Source organism: Tachysurus vachellii, chromosome 11, assembly GCF_030014155.1.
Source record: "Tachysurus vachellii isolate PV-2020 chromosome 11, HZAU_Pvac_v1, whole genome shotgun sequence".
NCBI lineage: Eukaryota > Metazoa > Chordata > Actinopteri > Siluriformes > Bagridae > Tachysurus > Tachysurus vachellii.
In genome coordinates this window covers 13,803,152-13,815,195 of record NC_083470.1, presented here as the reverse complement: position 1 = coordinate 13,815,195, position 12,044 = coordinate 13,803,152, and the positions used below count along the sequence as shown (strand labels likewise).

At 38.7% G+C, this 12,044-nt stretch overlaps 1 protein-coding gene across 3 annotated transcripts in view; it reads left to right on the top strand.

The window, feature by feature from the left end:
• Positions 1-12,044, top strand: part of sema6a (sema domain, transmembrane domain (TM), and cytoplasmic domain, (semaphorin) 6A) — a 68,966-nt gene that overhangs the window by 793 nt on the left and 56,129 nt on the right. The gene's annotated exons all lie outside the window — the stretch shown is intronic.

The following is a 12,044-nucleotide window of genomic DNA, read 5'->3' as shown; positions in this document are numbered from 1 at the left end:
GCAAAGAGTTTTATTTATCAATAAGATATCCGATGAATAAGAAATCAGTCTCATCATCTCTTTAGTGCTTTCCATCCGTTAACCAGTGTTCATTATAGCAGCCTGGTAAATATGCTCTATTTTATTCTATACAAACAGGCTTCAGCCCTTCAGTCTATATTTAGCTACACTACTGTAAAGAGGCTCTTGAATAGTGATAGTTTTGTGACCACAAATGTTGCTTCCTAATTTTTTTAAAAACAAAACAAAAGGTTTGGACACAAACCCCAAAGTGTGGAATTACGTGTAGAATATAATTTCACTACGAGTTAATTAAGAGTTAACTCTGCTTTGTTGGATCATTGGACAGCAGAGATCTGCCCAAACTGGTCTCGTGAGAAATTAGCATGAATTTGAACAAACGATGGTGATGCGGTTCGATTTTGCTCAAGTGGTAAGTAAAGGTATGATTGCTTCTAAACTCAACCTTTTATATCTTTACATGCGATTTGATAATTAGAAATTTGTGAGTGTGAGACCATTTTGGTTTCTATGTGAGCTTCTGTGCTAAAAAAGGACAAGAATGTGTCTAGGTGGCCTGGAAGAAATGTGAAAACCCCATCACTTTAGATCCCTTGCTCTTGACCCTTAAGGTCACTAGGGTGTGACTGTGTCAGCTGTGTCTGCAAACGTTTCTCTCTGCATCCAACAATACAGAGCAGCTGTTTCTAGTCAGCGAACAGAATGACAAAGCTGATTCAAACTGCTCAATCTCTCATGATTCACTCTCACGATGTCTCATTGCTCTCTTCTGATATTAATGCTTTTTTAATTGTTAAGATCACTGTCTGCTGTTTCTCTGATGAAAAACTCTCCCTTGGATCATACCTATATTTGAAGACTACTTTATATTTATGTGACTTCAAGAAGTCTTCATTATTTTTGAGGTTGGTTCTAATTTATAATTTCTGACTGAATTTCTTTTTTTTTTCCTGGGGCAGTTACATCTGTCTAATAATCCCTGTGTGTTGTTGGTAAGTCTCCTGTGTCTGTTCAACCATAAATAAGAGAAGCTCGTACTGACACTCGGCTGAGATTAGCTTACATGCACAGATCATCAGTGTGGATGGATGCAGTTTATTGTTATATATATTGTTTTCTGTTTACTTATAAAGAGAGTGATTAATTTTCTTTTTAAAATAACTACACCACATGGGCTGTATTTAGAGTCTTTAATTGCAGATATTAGATTGAGTGGTTCATGTTCATCCCTGTGTTTGTGCTTGCTGCTGAGTGTGTATTTCATTGAAGCACAGCACTTCACAATCTGTACTATTGATTTGTTTTGGGGCCTAGAATTTTTTTTTTGGGGGGGAAGGCAGGTTCTTGGTCATAACCTGCAGTGATGATGCATCCCACCTATCAGCTTGCCAGATGGCATTCAGCATCTCCACCTACCAACATGGTTATACTGCAAGTATGAAAAGGGCATACTGTGTGAACTCAATCTTATGATGCTCTGTGAGCATGCAGCACATGTGACCAGGCTCAGCCTTTCAAATAGCGTGAAAAGGGATGTGTCGTGAGGGACAATAATAAGCATGGGAGTAGAAATTATATCTGAAGTAATTTTTTATATCGATCTGCAAAATCAGTGAAATAGAAAAAATCGAGAAAATCTTATGTTCCACATTTTTTTTTATATTTAGCGTCATTTTTGTGCTTCTAAATTTCTGCAATCGCCTTTTCCAATTGATACAATACTCCAGCAAATTTCACAAGGTAGCAAAGAAAATGTATTTTTACAAGCTGTAACGCACTGGGAGGCATTTGGTCTTCACACTTCAACAATGGCAGTGAAGGCTCCATTGTGTGTGACTGATGTGGATTTGTCACACCGGTGGGCTTGAATCGCTTGTAGTGTGCCGTGTTTAGATTTTCATTGTCAAGAACAGGTAGATTTGCTCTGCTTGAATAATTGATGTGGGTTTATGATTTCAACTCAATTATAATACACACTCGATGTGTTACGTTCATGGTGGATGTCATGTGATTTCATGATCATTTATTATTAATGAACACATCTAGGAGAGGTGATAGTAGGGCGGAGTTTCCTTATAACTGGGGCAGATTCAGATTTTGTTATATGCTGCCTAAACAAGGTTGCTGATGTTTTTGCCTGTAAATGATCTGTTTGAATATTGATGTTCAAATGTTTTATTTTAGTTCAAGTATATTTTTCACTGTGTGCCTACAGTGATAATAACGTTGTCATGACCAGAAATAATTATTTTTCTTCCTCCGTATTCTTTATACATACTCCTGAATTGACTTATAAATATAGTTCTAGCATGATTATATCATACCAACCCACTCACTCTCATTCTGCCTATGGTTTTTTTTGGACCTGGTGATTTTCTTGCTCATTAATGTTTATATTGTTTTTTGAAATAGAGCTGGCACAAGAAAATGATCTAAAATGATGTCCAAAGACAATTTCAAAATGTAAAAAATTTTAAAAGGCACATTCTTGAATCTTAATATCCTCAATGATTTCATTTACTTCTGAGTAATGATTCTAATTCCTGTGTCCAGGTTATAGTCCTTAGTGTTTCAATCAATATTTTCTTTATGCCATTAGTTCCACAGTGGAGTCATACAGCCATCTGACATTTATTAATTTATTAACCTTTTTATTGCTGTGTGCTTCGGAACGATTGCTGCTTCTATAAAAATAAAAGTATCTTTTCCTCCTTCAACACCTACACGTTTGCTATCATATGAACATCATGTAAAGGGCTGATTTATTACAGCTCAATTTACTTGTTTTCTTGGCGAGATGTCAATTGGTAAGAAAATATCTTTGTATTAAATGGCACTGAGGTAGAACACAGCCATGGATAACTGATAGCATCAGGCTTTGTTTTTATTTCCTTGTTTGTACTGATGCTTTGCCAGGATTGATTAGATGCTGTTGTTTATGCAAGAGTGTGTGGCATATTCTGAGATTTTCACTGGTGATCCATGGTTGCGCGTTCCACCAGGTTTTCACATGCCTTGGTGGTTTGTGACGCCGAGGACAGCATGTACATCTGTCCCATCCCCAGACCCAGTGTGACTGGCACGGCTTTGCTCATCTATTAATCATGGAGAGCGCCTTCTTATTCTGTTGCCATAGTTTCAGGGCCTGAGACGGCGCCGGGGCTGGAGGGGAGATGGCAGGGGCCAGCAATTCCAAACAGCCTCTCAAGGAAAGAGTATGCTTAAAGGGGCCCCTATGGCCTGTACTGGCATTAAGCAGAGACTTATTGTGCATGCATGCCACAGATAGGCTGAATGAAATATTGGGGATGCAATAGTGAAGACACAGAGAGGGTGCTAAGTTTTGAATCATGCCAAGGCCCTGAATGGAAATGACCCATCCATAGTGTTGATAGGTGCAAATGAAACTGCTTTGCAAAAATCAGATAAGAGACTGATGATACCATTGTTTGAATTAATAGTTGTGTATTGAAAATCTCTATCTCAAAGTGTGACACAAATTGCTGGTTAGATCAGCTCAGTCTTTGGGACATTTTAGTTAAAGAGATTATTCTATGGTGTAGAGAAAATGAAAATACTTTCATGGCGCTGAAAGGCTTTTCTTTTTTCTTTTTCTAAATCTCTCTGACAGGATGATGAGGCTTATATCTCCTTTTCTTAATACGCAGTCTGCATAACTTTTCAGAGATGTGTTGAACTGAGCCTGCTGATTAGACATGAGAGGCTGAAGTGTAAATAGTAAATAATTAAAGCTATACAGTGCAACATCTGGAGCTAAGCATGCACCATTTTTCAGCGGATAAGGTTGTCATAGTAATTGTTTATACTCTGTGTGATACTCTTGTTTCAGCCAAATACCTGTTATACACTACATCAGTTTATGATTCTCAAATTCAAAGGCAAAATGAATTGCTAATTCTGGCATAAAAGCATCAGTTGTAACCCAGGGGTGTCCTTGCCTCGTTTTAACGGTCCTGCCACCGCTGAAACTCCTCATCATGTTGCTTTTCTAGGGCGTATTTTAGGGCACAGAACATGCAGAGACAGAAGCACTGTAATCATGAGTCTTTCTCCTGTGCCTTTCATGTGGCTTTGGTTCTGAATAAAGAACCTTGTCATTGTCAAGACTGTTGGGCTGCAGTCCAAGCCAGCATGATTTCCTCTCTGCTTCTCATATCTATGACCTTTCTTGGATGGGCCACCCATAGCAGTTACAAAATAAGGGCTGTGGTGTTTTTTTTTTCCTCTGGGCTGTTGGAGATTTCCTGGTGGTTTTGAAGTTCTACAGTTGTGTTACATCACCCTCTGCTTTCAGCAGGTGGAGTTGGAAAGAACGATGTGGCTTCTGGAGGATTGTCAGGTTTTTTAAGCCATTGCATCACATTAAAGGACATCTGCTGTAACTGTTCAAGCAGATTTGGTCATCAAATTTTAATAGCTGTCTTTGCATATTATTCTTCTCAACTTTCAACAACTAAGACGTTTATTTGAAATGATTATTTTTTCTGAGAGATAACTGTATGTAAATAACTTACAGGACATAAATAGCCTACAGAATTACTAGCTAATAGTTTTGGGTGAATAGCATTAAAGTTTGACTCTTAAGGTGTTCCAGATTTTGGAGCTGGCTAACTGAGCACATGCTAAAACCAGCCCTGGGGTGGTTTTAACTTTCTGAGCAAAGTTTAACAATAAAGGTCCTTTGTGTACATTTATTACATATCTAATGAACAAATTGCAGCCATGTGGCGTCGTGTGCCTGGTAACATAAGCACAACCACAAGGCCTCCAGTGTTTAGCCCCTGCATGTCCATCATCCCAGCGTTGAGAAACGAGGCAGGCACACTTATCATCACTCTCAGAGGACCTGCTCAACAGCCCTAACATTGTTTCCTTCCTCTGCCGCAATAGGAACCACACGTAAAAAATTTAAAACAAGTTGATCTTTGTTGGACAATTTCATGTTTATTTTTCTTTTGCATTTATTTAATAATCTTGGGTGTCTGCCTTGCATATAGAGAACATTGTATAAACACTGTTTATGATGAATGACAGCCAGAGCAAATATACATAGTTTTTCTTTCAAACGTACCGAAGGGATAGATGTTTGAGGTCTAATTGGATTTGCTGGGCACTGTGTATGGAAATAATTTGTCACCACTACTGAATGAAACATCGAGCGGTGTTATTTAGATAGCTGGTGCCTTGTTTGTGTTGTGTAAATGAATATATTTGGAGGATTCTGCTTTCCTTATACCACTCATAACACACATAAGACTGTTTAGCTAGTTCAAACCACTTGTCTTCTTTTCAGTGTTATCGCTGATAGGAGAAGCAAGAAACAACTTCTTCGTCTTGAGTTTCTCTAGGCTTGTTTCAACTGCAGGATAGCATATATCAGCTAATGCAAGGTAACTGGATAGAGAGGAATGAAATGCTATCCAGATGCATTGCTCCTGTGTAACAACTGACCTATATAAGAGAGCTTGAGAGATCCAGGTGTATTATTGCCAAAGCATTTCCTTTTCGTCTCACTTTGATCTTTGTCCCTCAGGGCCAAATGGATTTTTATCCCTCCCCCAGTATGGAGGTGCACTTGTCCACTGCATGTTTCATGTTCATGAGCGTATCTAAAACAAACATTGTATCCTGCACCCAAACCAGTAAGATGGCTCATTTGGGCTGAACACTGGGGCCATGAGGCAGCCTCTTTTCTTTGACGTCATCTACAACCTATGCCAAGTTAGTTGCAAATTTAGTGTGGCAAAGGCACAAGTTTTGGTGTGAAACATTGATTTCACAGAAGGCTTTGCAGTGTTGCTATGTTGTAGTAAACTTCTTTGATTGGCACAACAGCTACTTTAACTTGTCAGCTTGCCACATGTCAGATTTTCATTACAATGCTTGTTTTGACCATCAGACAAATTTGTCAGTAACACAGGCATAAATACAAGCTCTATTATGTGCCTTCATTCAAATCAGGAGGAAGATGCACAGCACCCCATTAGAGTGAATTGATGTCACACCGGGAGAGATTTTATTGCTAGTTTGACAGTGCAGTCTGAGTGAAATTAGGCATGAAGCTCCTCTACTTCATTACTCATGTCTGATCTGTCAGGCTTCACTGACGGTTGTAGCCATGTCTTTACCTAAATAACGACCATGGCTATTCAGTAATGGGTTGCATTTTCTCCACAGTTTGTAATATGCCATTAGTAGGCTGTTGCCCTGTGCAGCTCCTCTGTCCTCCTTCCTTCTGGCTGCCTGGACTGAAGCTGAAGCAGACTCTGTGGCTTGGGTGTATTGATCTTCTTAAGCTGACTATGAATGTTTTTTTTATAGCCATTGGTGATGGTTATTTATTCACACAGATGCATTGTATTACATTTTGGAGGTTATTGAGTGTGAACTGAGTTTCAAATCAATGAAACCATTAATACTTTGTTTGTCCTGTTTTGCTTCCATTTAAAAGCTCATTTCTCACTTGGTATTCAATAAATAGCCAGGAAGGTTATTTTGGAAAATGGCCACCATAAGTGAGCAGAGTGCTTTATTGTAATCCTTGAAAACAGAGGTCATCACCTGGCAGACCAAGGTTCAGATAGTGACCTAGCAAAGTGTTTCAGCACATGGAACTGAAAACATGAAAAAATACCGAAGCAGACTCAACAAAAGTACCGTAAAAAAAAGTTCAGCGATTCAAGGTTTCAAACCATGAACTATAGTGGCTTCAGTAACAAATCCTCTTTGCTACTTAAGCAAGTGGCAATTTTTTATGTAAATTATTTGACTGAAGAAAGCTCACCGGACAAGAGCTCAGGAATGGGAGAGTTATTCAGATATTCACATATTTTTCATTTTGTTTACTCTGTCTAGTCCGATTATGGCCTTTTTTTAAAGCAGACAACAAAAACAGAATTGTTACAGAAGTATGTGCATCGAATTCAAAACACATGTCTTTTGAGATCGTGCTGCTGCTCAAAAGTGCAAATTGTGAAGCGTCACTATGAATAAAAAAACAAAACCACTTCAAACTGTCTTACTTATAGTCATTAAATAAATCACAGTTATAGGAGCTAGAAGTTAACTGTTGTTGCCATTCAGTCATGTTTGTTATTTAAGCAAGAAATTTGACGATAAAATTGACTTTTTACATTTTTTTAGTTAAATGCCCCTGCTTTAAAGCTTGGACGTTTTTCTTTACATAGCAATGCCACAATACTTTCAAGATGTCAGAGTGGTAGAAACATAAGGCACACACACAATAGCTGGACAGCTGCTTGACTTTACTTGCGTGCCATGCTGGGTGGGATGTGGCATCAGTTGCAAGTCTGGCATCTTAATGCTGCTTTAACAGATCATATGACGCTTGAGCATGTGTGAAAGGTCCAGTGTCCCCTTCAACCAGTGGGTGTCTGATTCAGGAACCTTGGGCTGATCAGATTTCTTGGGTTTTTCTGGTCAGGTGTTGTGCTAGGGACCTAATGAGCACCTTTAGAGGTTTCATGGCATATTGGAAGTCTGGAAATACCAAAGACTGTAAGCATTTTAAAAATATTTAAACCAACTAAATGAATTTGTATTTCTGTTGAATTGTTATACATCATTACATCATTTGTGTTACCTTTGTTATATCAGAAATGACAAAGTATTCAATACCGACCTTATACTATGAATTATACTGTGCTATAGTATGAATTCATACTTTGTACTGATTCATTTGTATTGTGCTTTCCAACTGTCAAATTGAAGTGTAAACATTATTCTGATTATTCAGGAGTTTTGTTGAATTTTAGTTGAACTACTGTGAATATCATTACTCTTCCTTAGCCTTGAGTGAGAAGGATTCCAAAAGATTTGCCTCAAAATAACATTTACATTTACATTTACATTTACAGCATTTGGCAGACGCCCTTATCCAGAGCGACGTACATAAGTGCTTAAATCTCTAACATTGAATACATTAATGCTGGCTCACTAAGTTACATACTTAAGATACCATGAGTTTAAAACATTTGTTCAAAGTTACAATGAAAAAGTGTCAAAGGTGTGTGTTTTTTTTTTTTTTTATAAATAACAAACTACTGAATGCAGTAGCTCGAGCGAGCGCTTATGAAGCATCCTGTATCCTTTTAACAGAGACTGCACTACTGCAATCATACATATTTTTTTCTATATGGAATTTTAAAGGAAGGCGGCTGAATAAAAGCCATCATACAATCCCAAACTCCCGTATTAATAAAACTGAGAACGAAGCAGTATTTTAAAATGCTGGGAGAGAAGGATTTTTATTCTGCCGGTGGGACCAAGTCACAGTTGCCTTGGCATAAAAGGGATGACAGAGTCCTCTGACACTGTTATACTGAGGCCCAGAGCTCTCCTCACTGGCTATGAGCAAAGAGTTTACTGTACTAATGTGAGCTGAATGAAGGCCGCCAGAGACCAGGGGAGGCCTGTCGAGTTTGTAAAACATTCAGTGGTTTTCATATGGTAATTGTTGCTGAACTCTGTTTCTTCTAGCTGATTTAATGAAAGTAGTCATTCAATGTGTGGTCCCCCGCCTCATATGGAATGTGACAGGGTGTAGTATTTAGGTGGCTTAATTGACCTCACAAAGAAAGAGTAAAGAAGAGGGAAAGAGAGAGAAGCGAGGAAGGCTTTTTATAGTGAGAGACTGTCTGCTTTGCTGCCATATCTAGTTAATATAAAAGCCATTGTCTCATGGTTATTTGGATAACAAGAGCTAGATTCATTTTGAGCTGCTCTTTGTCTATTTAATGCATGGCAAGTCAAGAACAATTATTACTTTGCAATGAAATATTGTCAACAAGTAAAGAGGAAAAGCAGACAAAATGCTTCCTCTAGAAAGATTTGAAATATGCGAGCAAAATGCAGTTCCTAATGGATTTCTCATTGTTGTGTTTATATATATATATATATATATATATATATGCTTTAATATAGATTGAATAAATGAGTTGAAATAAATGGCCTTGGTGAGTAAAAAGCGCGAGAATGTGTGTTCAAGTTCCAGGGTTCCCAGAGAACTAGCAAGCGTTTGTACAAAGCTGAATTAGATGGTTAAGTGGCTAGTTTGATTTTTATACTTATTACAGTTACTATTTGATTGTTTTTTTAAATGAATGAGACTTATCATCCAAACCTTAATAACAAAAAACAAGCAGTAAGCGCTAGGTGGAAAGTTCATTCATTCATTCATTCATTCATCTTCTACCGCTTATCCGAACTACCTCGGGTCACGGGGAGCCTGTGCCTATCTCAGGCGTCATTGGGCATCAAGGCAGGATACACCCTGGACGGAGTGCCAACCCATCGCAGGGCACACACACACACACACACACACACACACACGCTCATTCACTCACGCAATCACACACTAGGGACAATTTTTTCCAGAGATGCCAATCAACCTACCATGCATGTCTTTGGACCGGGGGAGGAAACCGGAGTACCCGGAGGAAACCCCCGAGGCACGGGGAGAACATGCAAACTCCACACACACAAGGCGGAGGCGGGAATCGAACCCTGACCCTGGAGGTGTGAGCCGAACGTGCTAACCACTAAGCCACCGTGCCCCCCCGTGGAAAGTTCAGACATAGAAAATACTTTAGGCCTAATAACTACACAAATACAATTGTACACATTTCATTGATTGTTAATGAAATAAACTTATACTTATAGGTGAGTAGAATGTACTATAAAGTTGAAGAGGGTTGCAAAAGCTGATGTAGACGACATTTAATAGGTAAGCGTCAGATTAGACGTGTGTTTGTTAGAGCCTGGAGGTCACAGGAAATACAGAAGACTGGTCTAGTCTGGGCAGCAGCTTAATCGTTATCAAGACCTCCATGAACCTTGCTGATTAAAACATTTCCTCTTATTTGGACTACAAGTGAGTCTTGCTGTTTTAAGCTTCTTTCACTCTGCTAACTTAGAGTCATTAATCTCTGTCAAGCAACATTGAAGTTGAAGACCAAACAGTCTCTTACTGTGAGGCAGACAACTGCGTGTTTGAACTTTCCGGCAGCTTAAGTGAGTCATATGGGAAGCTCTCTGCATCCTTCATTTCATGGCACCTGCAAATTCTAGATTGACGCTTCACTGTATATCTCAATTACTCAACCAGCTGAGCCAAAAACGACTTTTTAAGCGCATAGCCAGAGAAACTTGGATCGTAAACCATCATATGTTTTTCATTATTGTAAAAACACAAAGGATTGACTTGTCTTTTGAAGGATTTTTACTTGACATTAATGTTTCAAAGAAACCCAGTAGCATTCATCCACTTAGTGTTTCTTCTTTACTGCTGTTTTCATCAAGTAATTGAACTGGATGCCATTTTCCTGTATTTTACTCAAAAACAACATCAACTAAGAGGCAGTAATCTCATGTTAAGGCCCCATTCTGGTTCAACTCACATTAAAAATCAGCAAGCAGTTAAAAGCAGAAAGATCCAGCTCAGCAAGAGTGTGTGACCGTTTGTGCTAAGATCCTTTTACATTTTATTTAAAAAATGCAGGAGTGAAAAAAGTGAGATAAACATTGTTTCAGTGTGATGTGTGAAACATCTACTTGTTATGTAAAGTAACCTGTGGGTGATGTCTGAATGGAAAATTGTACACAGTGTGTTTGGGAAAATATGAATTACAAGTTTGAATGAATTATTCCAAACCTTGGTAGAATCAACTCAGTTATTTGTGTAATGGTGGCCAAAAGGTTGCCAGTTTTCTTGCAAATGTAAACTGGGTGGACTGGGAATTTAATGGTGTAGTACATTTGTTCAAAATTGCATGAATGAAAGTGCATCAGCTAGTATTATGAAATGAGGCATTATCATTCAAACTATAATGCAGTGCACACAAGAATTCGGCAAAAGTCCATTTTGAACATATCTACACATTCTGTACATTGCAGAGTCATTTTATGTATCATCTAACAATTTTATATAAACAGCAGTCAAATATATAATATACTATAGCCGAGCTCAAATCTATTCAGCTTTGATATACTTCAATACATAGCCTTCAATGTATATAACACTCAGTAAAGCTATAGAGGTGAAGAGTTACAGTACAAATGTAACACCTAGTTAGCTAATACTGAGCCTGGTTGTTCTCTGTAGTATTGAAGGAAATGCATTTTTTTTCTTTTGTTGCTGCTCTTCAATAACACTATATAAAATTAGGTGCTGATTGTCATACAACGCTCACACACTTTTGTTGTTGTTGTTGTTGTTGTTGTTGTTGATGATGATGAGCAAATCCAACCGTAATGCTCTCATGCTCCAGATGACAGAGGCAGTCATGTAAGTCTGTGGCATGTGGGTCAGCTGAACTTATTTCCACTTTTGTGCTTACAGTTCCTGTTTTGTTAGTGTGCATTGCGCAATTAAGAATCTCATGAAGGTAAAACAAGGTAAAATTTATCTTGCGGTGTGCTGCTTAGCAAGCTGTTGGCGGATGCACTTTGCTGTTGTTCTCATTCAGTACATTTAGCAGTACTGACTCCAGACCATGACAGATAACACAGAGTTGGTTGTGCAAATCATAGACGATGTTGTAGGTGCAGGTCTGTTGTAGCTACTCTATTTATGCAGCTTACCACCCGATGGGGATCGACTAATTGGTGGCCCTGACTAGGGTTCTTTTTCAAAGGCTGTCTCACAAAAGATCACATGTTGGTGGCACCAAAAGGGGGGAGTCGCAAAGAGGAGAGGTTCCCCTCAAAGAATGTCTCTGTAGAAAGAGTCCTATTGCTGACCGCGGGAGCGAATCGTACCTCAACAAGTTATCTGTGACCCACTTGCCCATCTGAGTGTGAAGACCTCCTTTTATTTTCTCTATTCTCTGGCTTGCAACACTTGAACTGTTATTCATGTTGGAACACAAAGCAAGGCTTGTCCTGTAGGTCCCATGCTCTCTACATTCTCACCTTCATACAAGGACAGTGACACTGTCAGAAGAGCTCCAGGAGCTTGATATTGATTCTCTGAATGTGAGTGT